Genomic DNA, 27987 nt, shown 5'->3' with positions numbered 1-27987 from the left:
AGAAGGCTTCATCTTATATGATAAAAAATAGCAGAAGATACTCTGGTCCTCTGGCAACCCTGAAATTTCACCACTCTCTTGCTGAAGATGAAACAAGAGTTATAAACTTGAATGAAAATGGCTTCTATCTCTCATATGAACCGTTAACTTTGGAACAATTAGCAACTTCTTAGTAAAGTTTTACTGTGGTGACAGTATGCTGTATATTTTATTGTTTTGCTGAAATTATTGCTAAGTTTTAACCAGTAAGCCAGTGAACATGTAATAGCACTCATTTCAATCACTATGCCTACCCAGTAAATAACAGTTTCTGATTATTTTCTTTATTTGCTTACTAAGAAGGATGTAGCATATGGGTTGCATGAAAGTGCATAAATGCATAATCTTATCACTTTTAGTCCTAAGATGTATTCACACTCCGCAAATACAACCACCTAATGATTAGTGATTTACACACAGCTGTCCTGTGTTTTGCTTAGTTGTTTAGTTGTGTCTGACTCTTTGTGACCCCTGTACCATAGCCCGCCAGGCTCCTCTGTCCATGGGGATTCTCCAGGCAAGAACACTGGAGTGGGTTGCCTTTCCCTCCTCCAGGGGATCTTCCCCACCCAGGGATCGAACCCAAGTCTCCTGCATTGCAGGAAGATCCTTCACTGTCTGAGCCAGCAGAGAAGCCCAAGAATACTGGAGTGGGTAGCCTATCCCTTCTCCAGGGGATCTTCCCAACCCAGGAATTGAACCGGGGTCTCCTGCATTGCAGGCAGATTCTTTACCAGCTGAGCTACCAGGGAAGCCCAGGGGACTGCAAAACAAAAACACCAGATTGTTTGTAGTTGGGTGAAACAGGGAGCTTGCTGTCAATAGTATATTGGGTTGATTTTGAATCTTTTTGCATCTAATTCTAGATTAAAAAAAAAAAAAATCTCACCTGGATAGCATTTTATCATTTCCTACATGTTTTCCATAGTCAATAATTGTTATCAATACTATGAAAAAGGCAATAGAAACTATTACACATGCATCTGAAAATAAAGCGAAGTCGGATGGCTCTGTCAGAAAGCTGGATGCTTTCTCAAGCAAACTTCTCCAGCTTTCCCCAAACCGTAGCCAATTCAATGAAGGCAGAATTCCCTGAACACTTGGCACATGTAAGCTGGGACCCTAAGATGAGGAAATGACAACAACCCCCATGCTCCAGTGTTGGTCCTTTAATGGACCGGAACCTAGTGGTTCCGAGAGTAAGAGAAAGAAAGAGGCTGACATCCCCTGGTTTACGCAGAAAGCCAATAGAGCCCTGTTCTTACGGCTTGCGCTGCTGCACGTGGGCACCGGGCACCCTCTCGAGTGGGTGAAGGCACAGTGCGCCTTCTCGAGAGGGTCTTAGAAGCCCGGGCAAGAAAGTGAGCTCAGCGGGCCTCCGCTCTCCAAGGAATTAGCCAGAAATAGAGAGAAAGAGAGAGAGAGAGAGAGAAAGACAGAAAGAATAGAAAGAAAGACACGGGGACCAAAGCTCTGATGGAGCAAAGGTGTTTTAATCAACATGGCGTGAGCATATATACTGTAGTTATTCTCAGCAAAGATAAAGATTAAAATTCCAGACTTACAAAACATAAGACGATCCCTATCAAAGAGAGAGTTGCAAACAATCACCTTTTACCATATGGCTCATAAAAAGGAAGTGGGTACTTATCACAGTAATGAGAAATGCCTGGATTCCTCAGCCCCGGGAAAGGCGTGCCTCTCCTCTTAATTCCTGAATATTCAGGAATCAATAAGGGCCAGAGGGTTCCTGACAGATCCAGAACAGCACACAGGAAGCCTCTTGTTAAATGCTTGCTGACACTCCAGAAACTAGCAAATCACAAAGACAGTGTGCAAACAACTCTGTCTATGCAGGATAGAACATAAAGTCATAGATGCCACTGAGGAAGGTTTTAGTACTGTTCCAACTGGTGAGTCTGAATGCCACCTATCTGAAACACATTTATTTTCTTTTTATAAATTTTATTGGAGTATAGTTGATTCACAATGTCATGTTCATTTTGAAACACATTTTGAAATCCGTAATGCCCTTACTGTGTCCTTTTGGGCAAGAAGTGAAAAAAAAAAACAAAACTAAGAGTGATTTTCAGGGATGTAAATACAGATGATGCTGAGGAGGGTGCATGTGGTAGGTTTTACCTGCCACTGGTCCACGGGCACATGGACCCTCACAGAACGCGCCTGACTTGGAGGCCAGGGACAGTTTTGTTTCTCCTAAATTCATTTTATCTACAAGGAGCATCGTGCATCTCTCAGTTTCTTCTGATGCTGCCAGAAAGTTCTTAGATTGCAAATACACTGCTTTGAACTTGAGGAGAGTCACACCAATTTGTTTTCACTAATCCCAGGACCCAGGCAAGGCCAATATTTTTCTTCTCAGACCTGCCTTTATGTGCCTTGATCTTCCAAGGCCATGTATTCTAACTGCAGTTATAGGAGAACAGGCCTGGAAAGCACAGAGCAGTGGGAGTTGGGGTCTCATGGGGATGTAATGGGGGAAGCTGAGGAATACCCCACTCAGTCTTGGAGGAAATTCTGAGTTTTCTCCATATTATTTCCCATCAACAGATACATCTGTCTCTGATTTAAGACCCTCATAGAGCACTATTTAGAATCACAATTGACTGATCAGTTGGTACATTATAGAGTTGTTGCTAAACTGGTGACTGATCTCCAAAAGTCCTACTTAGTTGATGCATATGGAAATACAGAAACATTTCCAGGTGTCATTCTCTCAACCTGATCATTGAATCTGGCACCTGGACCAGTGACTGAAAGATGAAAAATAGAGTGTCAAGTTTGAAGATGCTCCAAATCAAATTGGTAGATACAAGAAGCAATTGCAATGTTGCAACACCGCATATCAGCCACTGATTTCATATGTGTATTATGTATAATATATTCATATGTATTTGTATATGTATAAAAGTGATGATTAAAAAAATTAGCACCTAACCGGCCAGGCTCCTCTGTCCATGGGATTCTCCAGCAAGAATACTGGAGTGGGTTGTCATGCCCTCCTCCAGGGGATCTTTCTGACCCAGGGATCAAACACACATCTGTTATGTCTCCTGCATTGGCAGGCAGGTTCTTTACCACTAGTGCCACCTGGAAAGCCCATATGAAAATATATTTGTGTATATATATATAAGTGATTATTAGAAAAATTTGCACATAAAACCAAAGAGATGAAAAGACGTGAGAATACAAGGAGGGGTAAATGTGGCTCAGCAGTGATGTGTAAGGAAACCTCTTCAGGCTGATGCTGGAGCTCACGACCAGGACTAAAGGTGTCAGGGGCTGCCCCTCCTTCATTGGCCTCAGGCCTTATATCACAGGAAGGGTCATGACATCACGACTAAGGCCGGATCTCAGCTGACCATCCATGGACAGTCAGATTCAGCCCTGGATGTCATCATTTTGAAACCAAAGGTTACAAAACTGAGAGGACCAGGGTGATAGTAAGAAATGTTCCAAAATGGGAACTGAGGATGCTGAGAAGGAGCCGGGTCAACGCCAGGCAGGAAGGCATCACATGCGTTTTTTGGCTCCTGGGGGCAGAACTGTCACCTGTGAACAGAAGCCACAAGTGGACCCTCCTGGCAACCCCAGAACAAGCCCGCGGGCAGCAGGAGGCAGGATGCAGAGCACCGGCCTGGGTGGGCCTCTGGCAGCCCCTGGCCGCCCCGCTGACATCCCCGCTGGACACAGCGCTGCCTGGACGTTGCAGGGAGGCCTCGGTATTTTCACTCTGAGGACAGATACTTCCTGTCTTGTAGGAAGGTATGCTGTTCTTGTAATTTTCTTGTAATATTCTTTTTTCTTTTCTACCTAGATTGAACATCAGGAAGCCCCAATTTATATTGTACTATATTTCAACTAAACAAATTCAAGGGGGAAAAAAAACCCCAAAAAACGCTGTTGTTATTACCTCCACACTTGCTAAGAAGAAAACAAAGTAGAAGAGCAATCTAGAAAACCAGCAGGAACAATAATAATAGTGAAAACACGGTGTCTAGTGAAAGCTACTTTAATATCAATGTAAATATTCTCTCAAAGAATCTGAATCTCGGGGTATTTGGTGGATAAGGGGAACATTAGAAAACACATTTCTGTGCTCACTGCCTTCAATGTTATTGTAGTCACATTTATCATTTGCAGTCACTCTTATGACTATAAAATTTCCATCAGTGTTAACTCAGAATGAATGAGACAGCAGATTGTGTGAGATTCCTGTGAAAACTCTTTGTGTTCCTAAGTTGCCAACGCAGCCCCCTGCTGGCGTCTCTGCCACAGAATCTGCCCCTCTGATGGGAGAATAAAGCCTGCAGAGATTTTTACAACTTCTAAAAACAAAGAATCCATTCCTTTTAACTTGGGGCTTTTCTTGGTCAAATAAACAGCCATCCACCAGTGTAGCATGGTCTTTCTTGTCTTCCTTTATGTTTCTACCTTTCATCCCTATGTCCTTTCTTCTCTGAACCTCGCACTTTATTCTTTGGCTTTTCTCTTTTCGATCATGCCATCAAGTTATGCCAGAAGTAGAAGTAAGGTTGATTGACAGGTAAAACCACTCTGTAGTTGCTAAATATATTCACCTTTAAAATAGCATTATGAGCAAAAAAAGTGGCAAATGCAATAAAAGCCACTTGATAGATTTGCAATATCATGTGTCTCTTATGGGCCCTCACAGAATGACAGATTTATGTAGGACATGCTACTCTTTAAATCAACTGAAAATTGAGCCCATTCTTCATATGTTGCCTCCATCATTAATTATAATTAAATAAGTGCCTTGTTAGCACAATCCATCATGTAGACATTTCTGATGTCTATAAGATGAATTTTTTTTAAAGATATATTAAACTTGAACCATGAGTACCTCTCCAGTATGAAGTAGCTATATATGTGTCAATCTCCAGTTTTACATATGTTTATCTGACTCTTTGTAAAAATACAGTTTTCACAACATGAAATTCCCATTGATATCTGTAATTGATCAATCATGTGGAAAGTATTTGTAATAAAGTTCCAGCTTACACAGAGAATACTCTATCTTTTAAATCAAGGGAAAACCTGACTGTGGATTTAAATTTTGCATTGACACAAATAATTGGCGTTCTTTTTATTTTATTTCATTCTATACAACTATTGATTTTTTTCTTTTTATTAAAAATGAAGAACTTTGTATAAAATGAAGACTTTTCTGTTGCTAAACACATGTTTTGGGGGCTTCCCTGGTGGCTCGGTGGTAAAGAATCTGCCTGCCAGTGCAGAAGAGGTGGGTTTGATCCCTCATTGGGGAAGATCCCGTATGCCTTGGAGCAACTAAGTCCACGTGCCACAAATACTGAGGTGTGTTCGAGAGCCCGAGAGCCGCAGCTACCAAGCCCATGTGCCCTAGGGTATGTGTTCCACAGCAAGAGAGGCCATGGCAATGAGAAGCCCACGCCCCACAGCCGGGGAGCGGCCCCTGCTCATCCACAGCCCGGGAGTGGCCCCCTGCTCATCCACAGCCGGGGAGTGGCCCCCGCTCACCCACAACCGGAGAAAAGCCTGCGTAGCAGCAACAACGACACAGCCAAAAGTAAATAGCTAGAATGTGTTTTGGAAAATTGGGAGCTTCATCTTTTGAGATTAATTCAAATTCAGGTAGAGTTCATGCCTTCTCCCTTCACTACGCAGGGCTCCCCTTCCCTGTAACCTGAGATACAGTCCCAGAGGCTCTGCCTCCGAGGTCAAGGATCTGGATCCTGAGGCCCTGTCTATCTGTCTCTGTCTAGGACAGTAAACAGTAAGGCCGTAAACTAGAACCTGGAAGGGGCTCAATTGACATACAACGTGTTGAAGGAAACCAAGAGATTCCTCTCCCCAGGGCTTGGGACCACTGGTCTGTGGAACCAGTGAGGAAGCCCCAGGTGGCGCTCTGGCTCATTTCTGTGGCCTTGGGCACTGCGCACCCTTGCACTGAGGGGCCCTTCCACGTTTCCTGGTTTTCTTTCAATCGAAATAAACTACTGAAATCTCATCTTATAACCTCTAAGTAATTCTTGCTGTTTAGTCACTAACTCGTGTCTGATTCTTTGCAACCCCATGGACTGTAGCCCTCCAGGCTCCTATGTCCATGGGGTTCTCCAGGCAAGAATGCTGGAGTGGGTTGTCATTTCCTTCTGCAGGGGATCTTCCCGACCCAGGGATCAAACCTGGGTCTCCTGCATTGGTAGGCAGATTCTGTTCTAATGAGCCACCAGGGAAACCCAAGTAATTCTTAAAACTTCAAAAGGGAAAAAAGAGTTTTTAATAAATATAAATTCACTAAAATCAGAAACACATACCACTTTCCTTAAATATATACTTTAACTTCTTTCAAACCAGAGGTTCCTGCAACTCTAGGACTTTCAATAATTCACAGAAGATGCCCATCTCTGTGTTTCCAGCTGCTGACTCCTGTCCTCTCCTTTTTCATTAAGTACTTTTTATTAACCAATATCCTTTCTGCCTTGTGTATCTCACTATCTAAGTCTACAAAATGAGAATAATAATATCTGCCTGCCCGGATCATCGTGGGTAGCAAATAAAATGAAAAGAAAGTGTGGTGAGTGCTTTGTAAACAGCATGAGATGTCAGAGTATGCATCACCCATCAGTAACCTTCCTCTAGCTTAGCGTCTTCCTCACCCAAATTAACTAAAACAAGCAGTTTGTTCTTCAACATTTTAATGGCTATTTTAAAACCTTAAGCACGGACCTACTGTTGCCTTACATTGTTGGCAGTAATTTGGATGGGCACAGACCTTCTGGACAGCTGTTTCAAGGTAAAATTGGACCCCTGTCTTCTCTAGACCGGGCAATTCCATTCTGGGTGCCTGCCCACCAGAAATGAGCACAGGTGTGCAAAAGGACAGAGAACATGTGCTGAAGTTCATCCATGATGGTCGGACACTGCAGTAAACCTACATGCCCAGCCACAGTGGAGCATGTGAACACTAAATACAAATGAAAAGGGACAAACTACTTCTACAAGTAACAACATGAGGAGTCTCACAGACATACTGTGGAGCGAATGGACTCAGACACAGAGGCATGCACCCTGCATGGTCCCTTCACCTGACATCTGGGGATCTGCAAAGTCATGGTTTACATGGGTTGTTATTGATGTTCAGTCACTCTGTCATGTCTGACTCTTTGTGCCCACGTGGACTGCAGCATGCCAGGCTTCCCTGTCCTGTGCTGTCTCCTGGATTTGCTCAAAACCATGTCCATTGAGTCAGTGATGCCATCCAACCATGTCATCCTCTGTTGCCCCCTTCTCCTCCTGCCTTCAATCTTTCCCAGCATCACAGTCTTTTCTAATGAGTCAGCTCTTCATATCATGCGGCCAAATATTGGAGTTTCAGTTTCAGCATGAGTCCTTCCAATGAATATTCAAGGTTGATTTCCTTAAGGATGGACTGGTTGGATCTCCTTGCAGTCCAAGGGACTTATTGTCAAAGAAGAACACCATGCTTTTTGCATATTTACATTTCAGTTTAAAAGGTGTTTTTAAAAAGGGTCAGAACAATCCCCTTCCCCCAAAATGTGAATTTCTATAGAATTTTCTTACAAACAGGCACAGACAAAAATACCTAGAGGTCCGCCCACTCAATGTCATGATGCTGTCAAAGGTCAACATTAGGAAGGGGTTCCCACCACACAGCAGGGAAGGGGACAGTAAGCGGTGGCCACATCACACAGCCTGTAAATACATGGCTGCACCAGGCCGTCTGCAGAACCCTCTGCGTTCTCTGTTCATTGTCATCCTCTCAACTCTAGTTCCTCCATAGACTTGCTGCACCGCTTCCTTTGTTGCCAATCAGAACACCTTTCCTTGGGGAGCAGCGATTTGTTTTTGTGAAAGGGAAATCCCAAAGAAAAGAGTGTCACTATAAGACAACTATGAGCAAGTGACAGCTTCATCCATTTTCACCTCTGCTGATGTCAGAGGGAGCAGAAAGGCTGCTGCAGACAGTTTCCCAGAGGAGGGATCACCTGGGTGTGTCCAGGGCACCAGGAAGGAGGAGGGGAGGGATCTGGGCAAAGGAGCGTCGAATACAGACGTGTGTTCAGGCTTCTACAAACACAGCCCATCAGTCCTGGGGTCAGAGGGGAGACAGAGGAAGAGAGGGAGGTGAGGGATGCAGGGGAAAGGGAGGATTTACGCTGCCCTTAGAAACGTGGCTATAACTGGGGGTAAACTGAGGCTCTCCAGCGTGTCCGAGGAGTGGGATGGGAGGGCAGTGCACAGAGTTCTGTTGGCAAGGCGGCAGGGTGGCCCCCTCTGGTAGCTCCTGGTGGCCGGGGGTGCGGACAGCCTGGGGCATCTCAGGAAGAGGGCTTGCCAGGGGGACACTCTGAGACAGTGAGCACAGGAACGGGGACCGACCCCGAGTCGTCGCATTTAACAAAGAGGAAAAATGTGGCTGAGATAAAGACAGAAAGTGCCCTTCATCCCAAGGCTCAGCCACAGGCTTTCTGCGTGGCTCAGCTGGTAAAGAACCCACGTGCTGGTGCAGGTGATGCAGGGAACGTTGAGTACAGTCCCTGGGTCAGGAAGGTTCCCTGGAGGAGGATGGCAGCCCACTCCAGTATTCCTGCCTGGAGAATCCCATGGACACAGGAGCCTGGCAGGTATAGTCCATACAGTCCATGGGGTTGCAGACAGTCAGACCTGAGCACACATGCCACCCAAGGCTCAGCCACCACCACATTTAAAGCATCAGTATATTTGACAGAATGTGTCCATCAGAGGGGAGTGTGTGTGTGTGTGCATGTGCGCGTGCACATGTAATGGTGATCATGGTAGATGCAAGCAGTGGCAGCCTGTATTCTTCAGAGCCCAGTGAACCAGAGCTGGACAAGAGACACGGAATGGATTCCAGGCTCAGTAAGCAGTGGCCTGGCTGTGACCTGCTTCCTCCAGGGAACACAGGCGGGAGGGAGCTTGTGTTAATTAGCACATCGTCAGATACTTGTGGAGCACCCACTGTGTGCCCTCAACGCCTCCATCTGTGCTGGGAAAGCCCCATTTCTCATGGAGCTGGCCTCCTGGGGAGGGAGACAGAAATCCATCAAACAAGTTGAGTGCATGCTGATGGGGGAAACATTAGGGTCTCAGTCAAGAAAGACCCTTCAGAGGGAACGGTATCTGAGTCGAGATCCCAGCAGCTTGTGACAGTTAGGAGAAGAGCTACATGGGCAGTGACAAAGGCAAGTGTCAGTACTTTGCAGGAGGAGCGGCCGAGGAAGAACACAGAACGCTGCAGGACGATAACTGCAGAGAGAGGTCAGGGGACAGTCCCTTGGGGCCCTGTGGGGTCTGCAGGGACCAGTCAGGCTTATTTGATTTATAAGGCAAGGCTATGGAATGTCTGGAAAGTGAGGAGGCAGGTGTGAGATCTGAGCCCATCATTTGAGCTCGTCTGTAGAGAAACCCCTCTGTCAACCATTATCCTGTCCCCTCCAAGGGCAATGGGGAGTCTTCTACATGAATAGACGGCCCTGTCTTCTCTCTCGTCTGGATTCCTGGACCCCAGTCCTGAGATATGGATCATGTCACAGCACTGGAAAATTGTGCTTTCTCGTCTGCAAGGTGGAGGGCACAGCTGAGCTCAGGTGATGGGCTAGGGCAGCACACCTGGGGTCACCTGCCCTCAGGGCTCTTGTCCTGGCCCAGGTGACATACCCCTCACCTGCTTCCGTTGGCCCAAATTCCAGCCCCACTGTGTAGCATCATCTGGGCGGACTGTACATGATGTATTAGACCCACCCACTTATCCTTTGTAAAAGAGGGGAAGCGGGTGTGATTGTGCAAGTGTGTGCCAGGACATTCAGAAACCACAAGGTCAAACCCATCATGAACAGGACAGGACAAAGACAAGATGCCTAGATTTCAGGAGTGTTATTATTTTTTTTTCATTTATCTTTATTAGTTGGAGGCTAATCACTCTACAATATTGTAGTGGTATTTGCCATACATTGACATGAATCAGCCATGGATTTACATGTATTCCCCATCCCGATCCCCCCTCCCACCTCCCTCTCTACCCGATCCCTCTGGGTCTTCCCAGTGCACCAGGCCCGAGCACTTGTCTCATGCATCCAACCTGGGCTGGTGATCTGTTTCACCCTAGACAATATACATGTTTCGATGCTGTTCTCTCAAAACATCCCACCCTCGCCTTCTCCCACAGAGTCCAAAAGTCTGTTCTGTACATCTGTGTCTCTTTTTCTGTTTTGCATATAGGGTTATCGTTACCATCTTTCTAAATTCCATATATATGTGTTAGTATACTGTAATGATCTTTATCTTTCTGGCTTACTTCACTCTGTATAATGGGCTCCAGTTCAGGAGTGTTAATAACTGCTTCAGCTAGACATCGGGCACAGGTTCTTACTAATGTTGAAAAAGAGAACATATTTCTTAAGGAAAGTGCATGGTTTTACTCATTAGAGATGTTAAATTAATAGATAAGAGGCTCACCTGGAGAGGGCCTAATGGAGTAAATGAACTTTTGAGTCCGTTCCAGACTTCTGATTTATGTCAGTGCATCTTCATGTATTGATTGATTTAAAACTTGTGTTTGAAATATTCATGCACAGTAAAGCATAGCCATTCCACATAAAAGCACTTAAACTAAAGCTTCCTTTTCCCTAAACTCCTAAATGTGGTTCCCACTGGGCAATTGGGAACCGACAGCATTATTCAGTAAATCACGGCTGTTTAGAATACATTAATATGTGAGCACAGGTAGATGTTAGGTTCTTATGCTTGGTGAGTATAAAAGCTTTGGGTGGTTATTACTCCCCCAGTAAACTGTCTTTGCACAATTTTTATTTACATGCCATTAGATGGAAATTATTCTGGGTTTTGGTTTATCAGCTCCTAACTGTGCTCTCTTCACGCTTTCGCTCTCTAAGCTGGCAGTTTAATCAGTCCAATCTGGAGGCTGTGTTTAGAGTTTTTTTGCTAAGTGTGCATGTCCATTTCTCATGGGGACCGAATGCTTTGGAAGTTAAAGCATCATGGTGTACTTGGCCCGTGTCAGGGGGCTGCCAGTATTTCCACTGAGAAACCCTTGTGTAATTTCTTCTCTGCCCCCGCCCTGATGCTGATACGGCAGGGAGGTGCTGGAGTTACGGCTTACCTGCTCAGAGCTGTAGGGACATGGACGGTCAGTCAGAGCTGCGTGGAAGCCGGGAAGCTTGAAAAGGCACAAACCACGCCGCTTGTTCTCTTAATCACCGGTCAGATGACTCAGATTGTACAACGACACTTCTGCTTGATGTAGCACAGATTTTAGGATGAGCCCAGGGAGGGAGCATCATTATCCCAGAGGCTGCCTCATTTAGTTAGAGCTTCACGCCCCTCATGAAAGAATAGTACTGTCGCTTCCGAGGATAAATGCAAGACACAACTCAGATCCAGATGTGGGTTGAAAATGAGTTTTGAAGCATCATAGAGCAAAAGCCAATTTCTGGACACCTGTGGAATCTGGTTTCCTCAAATTGCATCAGCATGTTTCAAGTTGCATGAAAAACACCTATACTCTCCTAATGGTGTTTCTTTCTGCTTTATTGAGGCATAATTGACTAATAAAATTGTAAATATTCAAAGTGTGCAACATGACAATTTGATATACACAAAGGATATAGGATTCTCACTATCGAGTTAATAAACACACGCATCGCTTTACATAGGCACCTTTCATTTTTGGTGGGAACGTGTGAATCCTCTTCTCTTTGGGAGTTTCGCTCATGCAGCACGGTGTTACCAACTGTTGTCCCCGTGGTGCGCATTAGGCCCCAGACCCTAGTCATCTGATTACTGAACGCTTGTTCCTCTGTACCAGGCTCTGCCTGTTTGCCTCAGCTTCAGCTCCTGGCTGACACTTGTCCATTTTCTAATTGACTCAAGTTCAAGACCTTAACTAAGTCAAAATTAGCGGTTTACTTCTAGAAATGGTTATAAAGACCAGTGTCCTGCTTTCCTTAACCCAGATATTATCTGCCCCAGCTACAGAATTGTGACACCTGAGAGCTTTTCAAAAACACTCTGAAATTATGATTTGTTGATTTAAGATAAGGACCAACACTGGTATTTTTTTAAGGCTTTCCAGATTATTCTAATGTGGAGCCAGAGTTAACAGAATGATGGAAGCTATTTGTAAGTGATCTGATACTTAATTGTACAATTTATACCACCAGTGATAATCTTCACTGCTTTAAAATTAAAAGTGGTGACTATTACTTAATATTTTGAAATTCAAAATTTAATTCATTTTTGAATCTTCTACATAAAAAAAATCATATACTAGAAATTACCTTGGAGTGTATCAGAATGAATATACAAAAAATAAATCCACTGTGATAGTAACAAAAAAGTGAGGAATTCATTTATCTCTTATTTTAGTTAATAGTCTATAGAGTTGTAAGGAACAGAGCATGCTATGTATTTATAAATATATTTAATTGATACCTTTTATAGAGCATTCAATCTAGTCTTATAAACTCTAATATCTTCATTATTTTAATGTTTAGTCTTTAAAATGATTTAAAACATAATAGCATATATTTGTTAATTCAACCTTCAATACAAAGGTATGGAATTTGGCCTTTTGCTCAAAACATTTTTGAGAATATTCTTTTCTTTGTTTGAAGTAATTTATCTTTTCTGTTCAGAGTAATTTTTAGGCAATTCCAAACACTGAGACCAAAGTTTCTACGATGCGTTACATTGCTTAATGCCAGTGTTAACTTTAGACCTGTATTGATTGCTGTTGGTATCTAAAGGATAACACTGATTTAAAATTTAACTAGAACAAAATTGTGTCATGTTGATTTCCATTTAATTATATTAACCTGAGATGTATTGAACACCTACTATTAGCAAGACATTGCAACAGATAATATGAGATTGCAGTAAAGAGCATGCATCTCCTGCCTGAGGTACTTCTTGGAACAACGGGGAAGACCAGGCTTGCTTACTTCTGCTATTGTGATTCTCATGTACTTTTTATCTGCCTTTTTTGGGGATTATTACCTCTGATCTTGGAATTGGAGAGGATGGGCTCAAATTTAAAATATTAATATCAACTTTACCAATTTATTTGTTGAAGGAAAAGTTAATTATTAATTTTAACACCAACCTTTATCTTTCTTTTTTAATTAAATGTAATCACATAAAAATAGTAGAATACTAATACATGGTAGCTATAACTCTTCTCAATGTTGTATCAACCAATAATAATACATATTTTTAAGAATATATGAATTACATGATATATTAGGAGTATATAAATCACAGTCCAGGCATATTGTAAGCATTGGATATGGGAAAGTGGTTAATAATTCACTATCTCCACCTTCAGGAGTTTATAATTTAATTGGTAGCTCACAATATATATTTGGGTCAGTTTCCCTATTGAAAATGTAATCTCTCCAGGCAGACTCCATGCATATAAACAAGCTTTTATTTATTTATTTATTTTTAACTTCATGTTTGCCTGAAATCCTAGGTCACAAGTAGACTTCAGGTAGAACATTGTATCTAATCACAGAGAATACAGAGCTAGGATGATTGATTCCTGTTATTGGTAAGCCATAGAAGACTCACTTTATAGACGGAAGACAAATGCAGACAGGTATTCCATACAGAGACAGGTCAACGGACAGACAGATGGACAGGACTTCTGACAGGGGGGTGGGAGCAGAGGACGCAGAAGTGTGAAATGGACAAAGACACGCTTGAGTGAGTGTGAAACTGGGAAGAATGGGGGGAAATCCAGACTGAAAGGACAATTTGAGAAGTACAAAAAAAAAAAGAAAAAATAAGCATGCTTGGACAAAGTTTAATTCGATTTGACATCTGTGGAACATCACAACTGAAAAGTATGCTTGGGCCAGAATGTGACTGACGCTATAAGGAACCTGAACAGCTGTCTGTAGGCACCAGGAGCTTCTTGAAGGTCACCTGGGCAGGCCTGACCTTTGAGGCTGGATGAAAAAGGGTCAGAGAAGTCAGCGTGTCATTGCCACAAGGAACTCAGACTATTGTAGGGCACGCAGTTCTTTCTAAACATGACGACACATTCAGAGAACAGAAATTTGGCATAGTGTCCGTTTCCCAGTGAGATGCTTAGACAATCCTTATTATTGACATTTTTTTATCATGCCAGAAGGGATCTGTCTGCACTATTTACACTGAATAATTCAGGTTTTAACAAACAGTTAATCCCAAAGTCAAACAATGCATATCACAGGCATGCAGAATTAAGTCTGCCTACTGCAAACTCTAGAGCCAACGGAAATTGGATCACATTTTATTTACTGAGATTCTGGGTAAAAAGGGCATCATGTCTGTCATGAGATGTGCATAGTATGGTGATTAACTAGCGAGTCTGGACTAGACTATCTCACCTTATAAACCCTCTTGTGGCACCGTCTCCTTTCCCGTCTTCCAGTGTAAAACCTCTTGAAAGGACGCCCTACAGAGCACCCTAACCCCTGGCATCCTGCCTTGTGGTCCAGGACCTCTGAACCGCCAAGCCCTGTCGTAGTCACATGTGACTCCCCCCTTCTTGATAACCCACAAATGAGGAACCTGGGTGAGGCTCTGCCCTCACCCCGCTCTGTGCTCCTTGTATGGGGCCGTGTCTCCCCACTGAGCCTCGGGAGCCGATGCTCAGACTGGGACACAGGAAGCACTTGCTCCTCCTTCCTCACTTCCTTTTGTGAAGTAAGATACCACCTTCCTTGGGTGCAGATCCCTGTGTTTACTTCACCCCTCTTCCCCGTTACACATCATGGAGTCCACACCCAGAGTCCCTTCACGTGTCTCTGCACCCCCGCGTCAGATCCCAACATCGCAAAGCCTGCTGCTCCTTGCATCTTTATCGTTCAGACATCCCCCCTTCTCCTCTCCATCCATAAACCACACCATCCTTCTCGGCGTGCTAGAGGGATGCCGCCCACTTCTGAGAGCTCCTGCTAATGATTCTCTGTCTGGCATGTAGTTCTTGTATTGTTGTTCAGTCACCAAGTCGTGTCAGACTCTTTGCGAGCCCATGGACTGCAGCACACCAGGCCTCCCAGTCTCTCACCACCTTCCGGAGTTTGCCCAAGTTCCTGTCCACTGAATCGATGGTGCCACCCAACCATCTCATCCTCTGTCACCCTCTTCTTCTTTTGCCTTCAATGTTTCCCAGCATCAGGGTCTGTTAATTAGGCTTTAAGTTTGCACTGATCAGTAAGGTAGCCACTGGCCACATGTGAGCACTGAACACTTCTAATGTGGTTGTTTCAGAGATGAGCTGTAAGGATTAAAGGCCTCAGATTTCAATGGCAATGTGAAAAAAAAAAAAAAAAAGACTAAGACATTGCAAGTTGAAAAGATGATGTCGTCTATCATTTTAAATATTTTTAAACTGTTTGATGTGTCTATCAGAAAATTTTAACTTGCATAAGTGGTCACATGTGTGTCCCACACTTTATTTTACCAGACAGCTCTGGTGTAAGATTGGGAGTCAAATATTTAAAATATCAACCTTTCTGATTTCAGAAAAGGGTAATTATTAATTTTAATGTCTACCTTTATATTTCTTTCTTATTTAAAATAAATGTAATTATGTAAAAATAGACAACAGCTGGTAGGAAATTAATACATGGTAGTTTTAATTTTTTTAATATTTATCAACCAATAATAATAGATATTTTAAAGAATATATGAATTATATGATATTTTAAGAATATATAAATCATATGTAGCAGACACACCAATTACTACTGTCTGAAATCTTCATACTAAACCTACGTCTTGGTTTAAAATTTTAGTTTAAAAATTTAATAAACCCAAATCTGTAAGAATTCAAAGTATTTGCTTTACTACCATTTATTCTTCAATCTGAATGAGTTTTGTTTTTTCTTTTCTTGGAAGTGAACAAAAGATAGAGATTATATGAAATTTCCCAGGAATTGAGAAAGAATTATACTATAAAAGAGAAAAAGAAGAAAAAGAATATTAAAAAAAGAAGATAAGCATTTTAAACAAAAAATAGAGAAGAAAGAGTAAACAAATGTGTTTTTTTTTTTTTTTTAATTCTCAAGATTGCCATGGACCAACCTTTGATATCCTGATTAAAACCTGAGTGTACGCTCCCAACAGGTCTCTGTGCTGCTCAGTAGGGTGAACTCTCAGCTCCATCCCTGTCTTTAGTCTCCAGGACAAGGGCCAACAAATGTCTCAGATTCCACAGTGGTGATAAAATGTCTATGTCACACATGAACAGCTCCCCTCCTTATTATGACCTTGGCCTGAAGGAAGCTAGATCAGCTTATACTCCCCACACAGTAGTCCTGACCACATAATAAGTGACATCATGAGTTTTGTGAGAATAATAAGTTTTGTTTTTTTTAAACTTCCTATTTAAATAGTTCTGGGAAAACCCCACTTGGATTACAATTTGCTTAACTGACAAAAATTCTCACAACCTGCATGTGAAGTAAGTGCTCTGTTGAAATATTTAAAATTATTATTTGCAACTATTGAAAAAGCAGTGACTGTGGAGAACTAAAATAATGCAGAATTTTAATTCAGTGAAATTAATACCTTAATACCTTGGATTTTCATTCTGTGAAAAAGTGGTTCTACATTTTACAAATTCCTTTATATTTAATTGATTCATTCAGTGACACCAGGAGAGTCCAGGAGAATTTTAATTGCAAGTATACTGAAGATGAAAGAGAGTTCTGGCATTATTTTTTCTCTAATGTTTAGAGAAAAGGTCATCTCTGCTTAAAGACTTTTGTTAGCATTGTATACTTCTTGAAGGTCTTCTATTTACCTGCTTCTCTGAATAGCCACTAAGTTAAAATGTCTGCATCACTTATTGCTAAAAAATTGAAAAAAAAAAAAAAAAACAAAAACAAAACATTCAATCCCATTCTATCTCCACTGGCTATGAAATCTATTGCTTTTGTCTTGATAAGGGTGGATCAATAATTTAGTATTTAATAATACTCTTTGTGCCCTTCAGACTCCTTTCAATGTTCCTTTTTAAATTCCTTTATAGGATTAGCAATTTGAAAATTGTATTTTCAGTCTTTTCTTATGAAATAAAGTTATAACTCATATGACCCTTTAAGGATTATTTCTTTAGGGATTATTATCCTTTAGGCTTTATTTCATTAGCTAATTTTAATCTAATTAGTTCTAGACAGGAAGCTTATAGTTTTGCCTGTTCATATAATTTTCTTAGCACCAGGTACTCAAGAAATGAGTAGATGTGATCCTTTGTGCATTTTTGACTAGTTAGAGTTTAAATGATAGGTATTAAAAATTAAAAAAAAACAAACAAAAAAAGCCTCACTGAACATTCCAAAAATCTCACTCTTTCTAGCTCTGTTGAAAAACTCACGCTGTTTTCTTTCTTCCTCTAGAAATTGTCAGTCTTATAGACAATGAACAGAAAGTTTCTTCAGAGCAAATTTAAAGATGTGCTCAAAACAGATTAGCTTAAAAAACAGCTCTGGGGAAACACATCTGTAATAAATCTTAATTCAAATAGCTTCAGTAAAAAAATATTTCTATGCAAAAAATGCAAGCCTTCCTCCTGTTCCATAGTTGATATATATATATATGTGTGTGTGTGTGTGTGTATGTATATATGTGTATATATATACACATATGTATATATATATATGTACACACACACACACACACACACACACACACACACACACATGGTGTCAGGAAGATCCCCTGGAGAAGGAAATGGCAGCCCACTCCAGTATTCTTGCCTGGAGAATCCCATGGACAGAGGAGGCTGGAGGGCCACAGTCCATGGGGTCGCAAAGAGTGGGACACAACTGAGCGACTAACACTTTCACCGTCGCTTTCATGCTTCATTAAACTGAATCCAAGATGAGGACATTTTCACATTTTAGTGTCCCCAAAGGGAGGGTCAGGTATCTGGCAGTGTTTCGTCTCGGCCCTTTCTCAGTGGCGTATACGATACTTCTGCATCCTCGTCGGTGGTGTCTTAGATGTGACGGGATTCTCTAACACGACATGATCTGATTGTAGGCACTCTTCTATTTTCCAGAAATTAAGACTCTTGTGATACCACTCTGTCCCATTTCCTGCCCACCACTCCATCCCAGGACCCGGCTGCACATGCAGAGTTCTAGAAGCTTCTCCTACCTCTACATATGACTATCCTGAGGGGAGGAGTGAAAGCAATAGGAAGAAAGGGAAAGGAGAAATACTGGAGTCTTGGGGGAGTTATAATTGGTGTTAATTAAATTTGTAAAAATAATATAAACAAGAAATCATCTAAAATTAATATCATACCATATGGTACAACCTTACAATATAAGAGTTTAAACATTATTAGATTAAACTATGGACTACTATGTCCATTTTTAATTATGAAATGCAGGAGATCCCGGTTCAATTCCTGGGTTGGGAAGATCCACTGGAGAAGGGATAGGCTACCCACTCCAGTATTCTTGGGCTTTCCTTGTGGCTCAGCTGGTAAAGAATCAGCCTGCAATGTGAGAGACCCGTTTCAACCCCTGTGTTTGGAAGATCCCCTGGAGAAGGGAAAGGCTACCCACTCCAGTATTCTGGCCTGGGGATTTCCAAGGGCTGCATAGTCCATGGGGTCGCAAAGAGTTGGACACGACTGAGTGACTTTCACTTTGACTTTCATGGACTGCAAGTAATCAGCAAACATATTCACTTTGAAAGACTTCAAAATGTTAATTGACAGAAAGCTGAGTGTCACACACTGAATCCTTATTTATAAAGACAGTGTCATAACTTGGCCATAATATATGGGTGCTGGGGGAAAGGATGGGGCAAGGGATAGTTATGGACTTCGGAATGGACATGTACATATAGCTCTGTTTAAAATGGATAACCAATAGGGACCCACATGAGTAGCACATGGAACTCTGCTCAATGTTATGTGGCAACCTGGATGAGATGGGGGTCTGGGGGAGAACGTGTGTTTATGTATGGCTGAGTCCCTTTGTTGTGAAACTGAAATTACCACAACATTGTTAATTGGCTATACCCCAGTACAATATAAAAAAGTTTAATTTTTTTTAAAAGATGATAAGAAGATAAGACTGTATAAAGGGAAAGGTGAGAGAAAGGAAGATGACATTCCTTATGGATCCAGTACCACATACTACACATACAGTTTAAAGCTGAAAACTGAAAAGGCTTTGTCACCAAAGTGGCAAGGGAGGAGATCCGGGCGTCCATCCCCTAACAAAAATCAATAACATGCAATTACTCGTGAGCAAATACCACTTTGGGTGTGCTCAGCGGAGCAAGAAGCCCAGGAGCAACCGCACGGGAGGGGTAGGGAGAAATTCTGTATTGCCTGCATCATCCCACCCCCAGGCTGGCACTGCCGGTGCAGGAAGGGACCTCTCACCAGAAGGCTCCTCTCGGGCACAGGAGAGCCTTCCCAGGCACCACACGGAGGGGGCGCCCCACCCGGGGAAGCCAACAGCCGGCAGAGCCACAGTGACCAGCATGTGTCCCCAAGCACCCCGTGGATTTTCTCCTTTGCAGACTCCAGCTGTCTGAGTCCCAAGCCCTCTGTCCCCGTTGCTGGGGCTCCAGCCAGGGCTGCCATGGGGACCCCAGCCCTGGCGCCCTGAGCAGATAGAACACTCCTTGCCTGGCTGCAGCTAGTCTGGCCCTGTCTCAGCGCTCAGCACCTCAGGTGTGCCCACAGACGGCTCTCGCCACCTTGCACACTGGCAGCTTTATTCTGCTGTCACGGGCATGCACATGACCAGTCACCACCACCATTGGCGTCCGTTCCTTACTGCTGGACCCCGAGGTCTGCTGAGGACCCACCAGCTCCCACAGCCATCAGAGGCATCCTCAAGCTCCCAGCACTAAGGACCACAGGCTGGCGACCTCACAGACCACAGTTATCAACAGAGCTGAGGCCCAACCCCACACCCCCACTGTGCCCTGCCCCACCTGACCCAGGGCACAGCACGTTCCAGCATGACCCCCTCCACCATGCGGAGGTCTTTCTCACTGAAACTAGTTCGTAACATCTGGAAGAGGTGACAGCTTCTGTTCAAATGTGCAGCTGCTATATAAGAAGGTTACAGGGACCACAAAAACATCAGGGAAACATGTCACCATCAATGGGATGCAGTACATGTCCAGTCAATGGCCCCAGTGCAATGGAGGCCCATGAACTGACTGGCAAAAAATTCAAACTGATTGTTCTAAAGAAGCTCAGTGAGCTACAAGAAACACGGATAAACCATTTAATGAAATCAGGAAAATGATACCCCCCAAAATGAGAAGTTCAATGAAGAAGAGTATAAAACATTAAAAAAAAATCAAACAGAAATTTCAGAGCTGAAGAATACAATGAATGAACTAAAACACTCAATAAAGAACTTTGACAGCAGACCCGTCAAGCAGAAGACAGAATCAGAAGTTTTCAGAAGATAGAATCAGAAGTTTTCAGAAGACATCTGGACAACCAGTATGTACATGGATTGATGCTCAGCCTTACCAATCACCAGGGCAATCAGGTCAAACCACGGTGAGATATCCGGACACCTATGCATGGTCTAAATGATGTGTGGAAACTGAAAAAAAGAAGTCAAACTCATAGCCACAGAGTGGAATGGCAGTTGCCAGGGGCTAGGAAGGGAAATGGGGAGATTTTGGTTGAAGGGCACACACTTCCAGTTATAACATGAATAAGTTCTGGAAGCATGATGTACAGCATGGTGACTATAGTTAATAATAATGTGCTTCATACTTGAAACTTGCTAAATTAGTAGATCTTAATATTGTTAATCAACCAGTTATGTCCAATTATTTGTGACCCTTTGGACTGTAGCCTACCAGGTTCCTCTCTCCATGGGAGTTCCCAGGCAAGAATACTGGAGTGGGTTGCCATGCCCTTCCTCAGGGGATCTTCCCGACCCAGGGATTGAACCCAAATTTCCCACATTGAAGGCCAATTCTTTACAAACTGAGCCAGCAGGGAAGCCCAGTAGATCTTAAATGTTCTCACCAGAAAAGAAAAAAAGTAACTATTGAGGTTACTAATTAACATCAGTGTTAATTAGCTTATTGTGGTCATTATTTCACACTGTGTACACATATCAAAACATTGCATTATACATCTTAAATACGTTCAATTTTTATCTATCATCATAGCTCAATAAAGCTTCAGGAAAAAACTTTAATTTTTATCTAAATAAAAAAGTAACTTTATTGAATAACCCCTCACTATTCTGATATTATACCTACATTAAGTGAAAAAATGCACATGTATATATGGGTTTCCCTGGGGGCTCAGCAGTAAAGAATCTTCCTGCAATACAGGAGATGGAATTTTGATCCCTGGGTCAGGAGTATCCTCTGGAGAAGAAAATGACAACCCACTCCAGTATTCATGCCTGAAAAATACAATGGACAGAAGAGCCCAGTAGGATACAGTCCATGGGGTCAAAAAGTCAGACACGACTTAGTGACTAAACCAGCAACAACAAAAAAGATGAAAAAAAGTGTACATATTAATATATATAATGAATATATTTATATACACACACACATAAAGGAAAGACAAAGGTACATTATAATAAAATATACCTTTAGAAACTGTTGGTCTTAGCAAGTTTTAACTAGCCTTTAGTTAATGCTTATATGCCCACTAGTCAAGGGCAGAAAAAGGATTATGGAGGCTTCCCTGGTGGCTCAGTTGGTAAAGAATCTGCCTGTAATGCCAGATACCTGGGTTCGATCCCTGGGTTGGGAAGATCCCCTGGAGAAGGGAACAGCTATCTATCCCAGTATTCTGGCCTGGAGAATACCATGGACTGTATAGTCCATGCGGTTGCAAAGAGTCAGACACAACTGAGTGACTCCACTTCACTTCAGATCGTTAAAACCTGAAATGTTAATGTGGCAAACTTTCAAGGAATAAGTGTCATTTGTCAATATCTCTTTTGAATAATGAGAACATAAACACCATGCGTAACAGCAGATCTGCAGGATTTTCTAACATCCTCACCATTTTCATGTGCTGTGTTTAACGCCACTTGATGAATCTGTGTCTGGAATTAGAGCTGATGACCAACCTGTCACCGCTTTTGAATCATGATCTGAGTTCAGCAGGAAGAACTTGTCGCACCGCAGTGGTTCTCTAAGGCCTGTTTTCTCTTAGCGATGCTCCAGGTGATTAGTACCATCTGAGGGCGCTTTGCTGTTTCCCGTGATTGGAGCTGACACCCCGAGAAAGGGCAAGGTCACTTTTGGTTGAGGGAGTGGCACTTGCATTTCTGACCATCATGATCAAAATTCACATGTAAATAATGTATTAGCTACAGGTGTTAGCTTCAAGTATGATTTCTACCCAAGTTCGAAAGAAATAAAATGTGTGATAGCCACCATGCATATTTTATGAAAAGAATGTAGAGTAATAGTTATTAAAGCCCAGGTCTTGTGTGTATATATTGCGAGAGGTATTGAAATATGCACAATGCATATAAAAATTCCTAACACTGTTCTCTACTTGCTAATGTGGTGTTTATTTTTCTTCTCAGTGCTCTTACTCTCTGTTTTCTAAATACTTTATTATTTTAGAGCAGTTTTAGGTTCACAGCAAATTTCAGAAGGTACACACATTTCCTAGACACCTCCTGCCCCCACACAGGCATAACCCGCCTCCCCGCCATTATCAGCATCCCTACCAGATGATACGTCTATTATGATTGATGCACCTACATTGACATATCATTATCACTCAGAGTCCACAGCTTACACTAGGGTTCACTTTTGGTGTTTTACATTCTATGGATTTGGACACACGCATCATGATAGTATCATACCCCTAAAATATCTTCTGACCTCTCTTGTCTTTTTAAACATTGTAAAACTCACAACTTTTTTGAATTCATTTGTATATATGTTGAACTTGGAAAACAGATGATTCCGTTTTCTCACACATATCTACTAAATGTACTTAATAAATGAACGTGTACATTAGAGTCTATATAATGATTCTGGAAAGAGTCCATAGAGATTATTGACTTTAATGCTGGAAACACATGAACACCAGCAAGGGAGATGTGGATCACTCCCACTTCGTCAGTTTGTCACAGTCTTCTGCAACCTCTTGCAGGTAATTTAGCGGTTTCTTATAAAAATTTCCCTTGACAGTCATCTACCTATACTGTTACAAAGAAAGTCAGAGTTCAAGGAAATTGTCACTCCATAAAGATTAAGTAAAGGCTGGCTTAGCATGATATTGATCATGTTTCTGTAGATTTAAAGACTACCATCCTGGCAATTTGTGATTTTTCTCCTTTGATTTTAAACAATCTCATGCAAAAATAGGAGCTCAAATGAATGCTGGCAGAGAATCTTTAATTAAATACCACTGTCTAAATTTGAAGTCTGAAACCTGGAGAGAAGAAGCTGTAATCGATTTTCCTGGATGGAGTATAGAACTTGTTGGGGAAATCCAAAGTAGCTTAAGAAAAGCTTAGTAACCGAGAGGGTGCTTTCTGTTGGCAGAGTCTTGAATCAACTTAAAAGCAAATGCACAGCCCTCCGCAAGGATATTGGAAAGAAGAAACCTGTAACAGTGCAAGGAAAAGATGTCACAATCAATAAAGGGAGTTTAGCCACAGACTGAGCAAAGTGATTCCATTTAAAAAGTTATTTTAGTACAACCCTTTAAGTCTGAAACACTTTTGACTTCTTCATTTCCAAAAGAATTCTGGAAATTAAAAAATAAAATCTTCCACAAGGATTGAGATTCAGAAGGTTGAAATGGGAAAATTAGGTGCCGTTTTCCTCTGGACGAAAAATCATTTTGATCTACCTTAGCACAGTAAACACACAGGTCATTGCACTAATCGGCTTATCTCCAGAGAGCAAGCATCCATGCAGGTTTCTCTAGATGGCCATTGTTCATGATGAAGTAAAGGAAACACAGTTTTTATTAAAGCAACAGTTCTTATTCTCAACCATGAAAGTTCAAAATCTAACATGTGACAACAGTAGTTACATGATTACTTTAAATAAAGTAATGCTGACTGTTGGTTTCAGTTAAAGCACTTTGAAAGCACAGTAAATATTCTACAGTTGACTGTTGAGTTCCACCTGTCAATCAGGTCCTGGGAGGACTTATCTGGGATGATGATCTCACACCAAGAACAAACACCCTGATGGGACTTTGGGTACCTTCTCCATGTTGGAACTGTGTCTTCCCACGTTTATGTAGACAGTTGGAACTCTCACCCTCCATGGATCACAGCCTTCTCATGGCGAAGGAACTTTTGTAATGCAGAGGCGGGGTTGGCGTGGCCTGCTGCAAGATCAGGGGCACTGAGCGTGTGCATGCATGGGGCCTTTTGAAGGAGGTTGCCATTATCTTCATTACTTCCACCATAGTTTGGTCTCAGGTCAAACAACAGGGAGGGAACACAGCCCCACCCACCCATCAATAGAAAATTGGATTAAAAATTTACTGTGCATGGCCCTACCCATCAGTTTCCCCCACAGTCACTCTCTCCCATCAGGAATCTTCCATAAGCCTCTTATCTTTATCCACCAGAGGGCAGACAGAATGAAAACCACAATCACAGGAAAAAAACTAAACTGATCACTTGGACCACAGCCTTGTCTAACTCAGAGAAACTATGAGCCATGCCATGTAGGGCCACCCAAGATGAATAAGTCATGGTGGAGAGTTCTGACAAAACGTGGTCCACTGGAGAAGGGAATGGCAAACCACTTCAGTATTCTTGCCTGGAGAACCCATGAACAGTATGAAAAGGCAAAAAGATAGGACACTGAAAGATGAACTCCCCAGATCAGTAGGTGCCCAATATGCTACTGGAGACAAGTGGAGAAATAACTCCAGAAAGAACGAAGAGATGGAGCCAAAGCAAAAACAACACCCAGTTGTGGATGTGACAGGTGATGGAAGTCTGATGCTGTAAAGAGCAATATTGCATAGGAACCTTTAAGTTAGGTCTATGAATCAAGATTAATTGGAAGTGGTCAAACAGGAGATGGCAAGAGTGAATATCAACAATTTATGAGTCAGTGAACTAAAATAGACTGGAATGGGTGAATCTAGTTCAGATGACCATTATATCTATTATTGTGGGCAAGAATCCCTTAGAAGAAATGCAGTAGCCCTCAGTCAACAAAAGAGCCTGAAATGCAGTACTTGGTTACAATCTCAAAAACGACAGAATGATCTCTGTTATTTTCCAAGGCAAACCATTCAATATCACAGTAATCCAAGTCTATGTCCCAACCAGTAATGCTGAAGAAGCTGAAGTTGAATGGTTCTATAAAGACCTACAAGACCTTCTAGACCTAACAGCCATCAAAAAGATCTCCTTTTCATTATAGGGGACTGGAATACAAAAGGAGGAAGTCAAGAGACATCAGGAGTAACAGGCAAATTTGGCCTTGGAGTACAGAATGAAGCAGGGCAAATAGTGTTTTGCCAAGTGAACACACTGGTCATAGCAAACACCCTCTTCCAACAACACAAGAGAAGACTCTACAAATGGATATCACCAGATGGTCAACACCAAAATCAGATTGATTATATTCTTTGCAGCCAAAGATGGAGAAGCTCTATACAGTCAGCAAAAACAAGACCAGGAGCTGACTATGGCGCTGATCATGAACTCCTTATTGCCAAATTCAGACTTAAATTGAAGAAAGTATGAAAAACCACTAGACCATTCAGGTATGACCTAAATCAAATCCCTTACAATTATACAGTGGAAGTGACAAATAGATTCAAGGGATTAGATCTGATAGAGTACTTGAAGAACTATGGATGGAGGTTTGTCACATTGTACAGGAGGCAGTGATCAAGACCATCCCCAAGAAAAAGAAATACAAAAAGGGAAAATGGTTGTCTGAGGAGGCCTTACAAATAGCTGAGAAAAGAAGAGAAGTGAAAGGCAAAGGAGAAAAAGAAAATTATGCCCACCTGAATGCAGAGTTCCAAAGAAGAGCAAGAAGAGATAAGAAAGCCTTCCTCAGTGATCAATGCAAAGGAAAAAGAGGAAAACAATAGAATGAGAAAAATTAGAGATCTCGTCAAGAAAATTAGAGATACCAAGGGAACACTTCATGCAAAGATGGGCACAATAAAGGACAGAAATGCTATGGACCTAACAGAAGCTGAAGATATTAAGAAGAGGTAGCAAGAATACACAGAACTATACAAAAGGATCTTCACGACACAGATAATCACGATGGTGTGGTCACTCACCTAGAGCCAGACATCCTGGAATGTGAAGTCAAGTGAGCCTTAGGAAGCATCACTGTGAATAAAACTAGTGGAGGTGATGGAATTCTAGCTGAGCTATTTCAAATCCTAAAAGATGATGCTGTGAAAGTGTTGCATTCAATATGCCAGCAAATTTGGAAAATTCAGCAGTGGCTAAGGACTGGAAAAGGTCAGTTTTCATTCCAATTCAAAAGAAAGGTAATGCCAAAGAATGCTCAAACTACCACACAATTGCACTCATCTCATACACTAGCAAAGCAGTGCTCAAAATTCTCCAAGCCAGGCTTCAACAATACATGAACGATAAACTTTCAGATGTTTAAGCTGGATTTAGAAATGACAGAGGAACTAGATTTCAAGTTGCCAACATCCATTGGATCATCAAAAAAAGCAAGAGAGTTCCAGAAAAACATCTACATCTGCTTTATTGACTATGCCAAAGACTCTGACTGTGTGGATCACAAGAAACTGGAAAATTCTTAGAGATAGGAATACCAGACCACCTGACCTGCCTCTTGAGAAATCTGTATGCTGGTCAAGATGAAATGGTTAGAACCAGACATGGAACAGCAGACTGACTCCAAATCGGGAAAGGAGTACATCAAGACTGTAAATTGTCACCCTACTTATTTAATTCTATGCAGAGTAAATGATGCAAAATGCAGGGCTGGATGAAGCACAAGCTGGAATCAAGTTTGCCAGGAGAAATATCAATAACCTCAGATATGCAGATGACACCACCCTTATGACAGAAAGCAAACAACTAAAGAGCCTCTTGATGAAAGTAAAAGAGGAGAGTGAAAAAGTTGGCCTAAAACTCAACATTCAAAAACCTAAGATCATGGTATCCGGTCCCTTCATTTCAAGGCAAATAGATGGGGAAAAAATGGAAACAGTAATGGACTTTATTTTTGGGGGCTCCAAAATCACTGCAGATGGTAACTGCAGCCTTGAAATTAAAGACACTTGCTCCTTGGAAGAAAAGCTATGACAAACCTAGAAAGCATATTAAAAAGCAGAGTTATTATTTTACCAACACAGGTCCATCTAGTCAAAGCTATGGTTTTTCCAGTGGTCATGTATGAGTTGGACTATAAAGAAAGCTGAGTGCAAAGAAATTCATTATTTTGAACTGTGGTGTTGGAGAAGATTCTTGAGAGTCTCTTGGGCAGCAAGGAGATCAAACCAGTCCATCCTAAAGGAAATCTGTCCTGAATATTCACTGGAAGGACTGATGCTGAAACTGAAACTTACAATACTTTGGCCACCTGATGTGAAGAACTGACTCATTGGAAAAGACCCTGATGCTGGGAAAGATTGAAGGCAGGAGGAGAAGGCGACCACAGAGGATGAGATGGTTGGATGGCATCACTGACTCCATGGATTTGAGTTTGAGTAAGCTCTGGGAGTTGGTGATGGACGGGGAAGCCTGGCATGCTGCAGTCCATGGGGTCATAAGGAGTCAGACACGACTGAACAACTGAACTGAATGATCCATGGTGTGCAGGGCCACCCAAGACAGACGGGTCATAGTAAAGAGTTCTCACAAACCGTGGTCCACTGGAGGAGGGAATGGCAAACCA

The 27987-nt window shown here is 42.1% G+C and overlaps 1 protein-coding gene across 1 annotated transcript in view; it reads left to right on the top strand.

The window, feature by feature from the left end:
• Positions 1–27987, top strand: part of CSMD1 (CUB and Sushi multiple domains 1) — a 1628138-nt gene that overhangs the window by 911315 nt on the left and 688836 nt on the right. The gene's annotated exons all lie outside the window — the stretch shown is intronic.

The sequence above is a fragment of the Dama dama genome, chromosome 32 (assembly GCF_033118175.1).
Source record: "Dama dama isolate Ldn47 chromosome 32, ASM3311817v1, whole genome shotgun sequence".
Taxonomy (NCBI): domain Eukaryota; kingdom Metazoa; phylum Chordata; class Mammalia; order Artiodactyla; family Cervidae; genus Dama; species Dama dama.
Note: the sequence above shows the minus strand (reverse complement) of the source record. Positions and strands in the feature narration are given on the sequence as shown.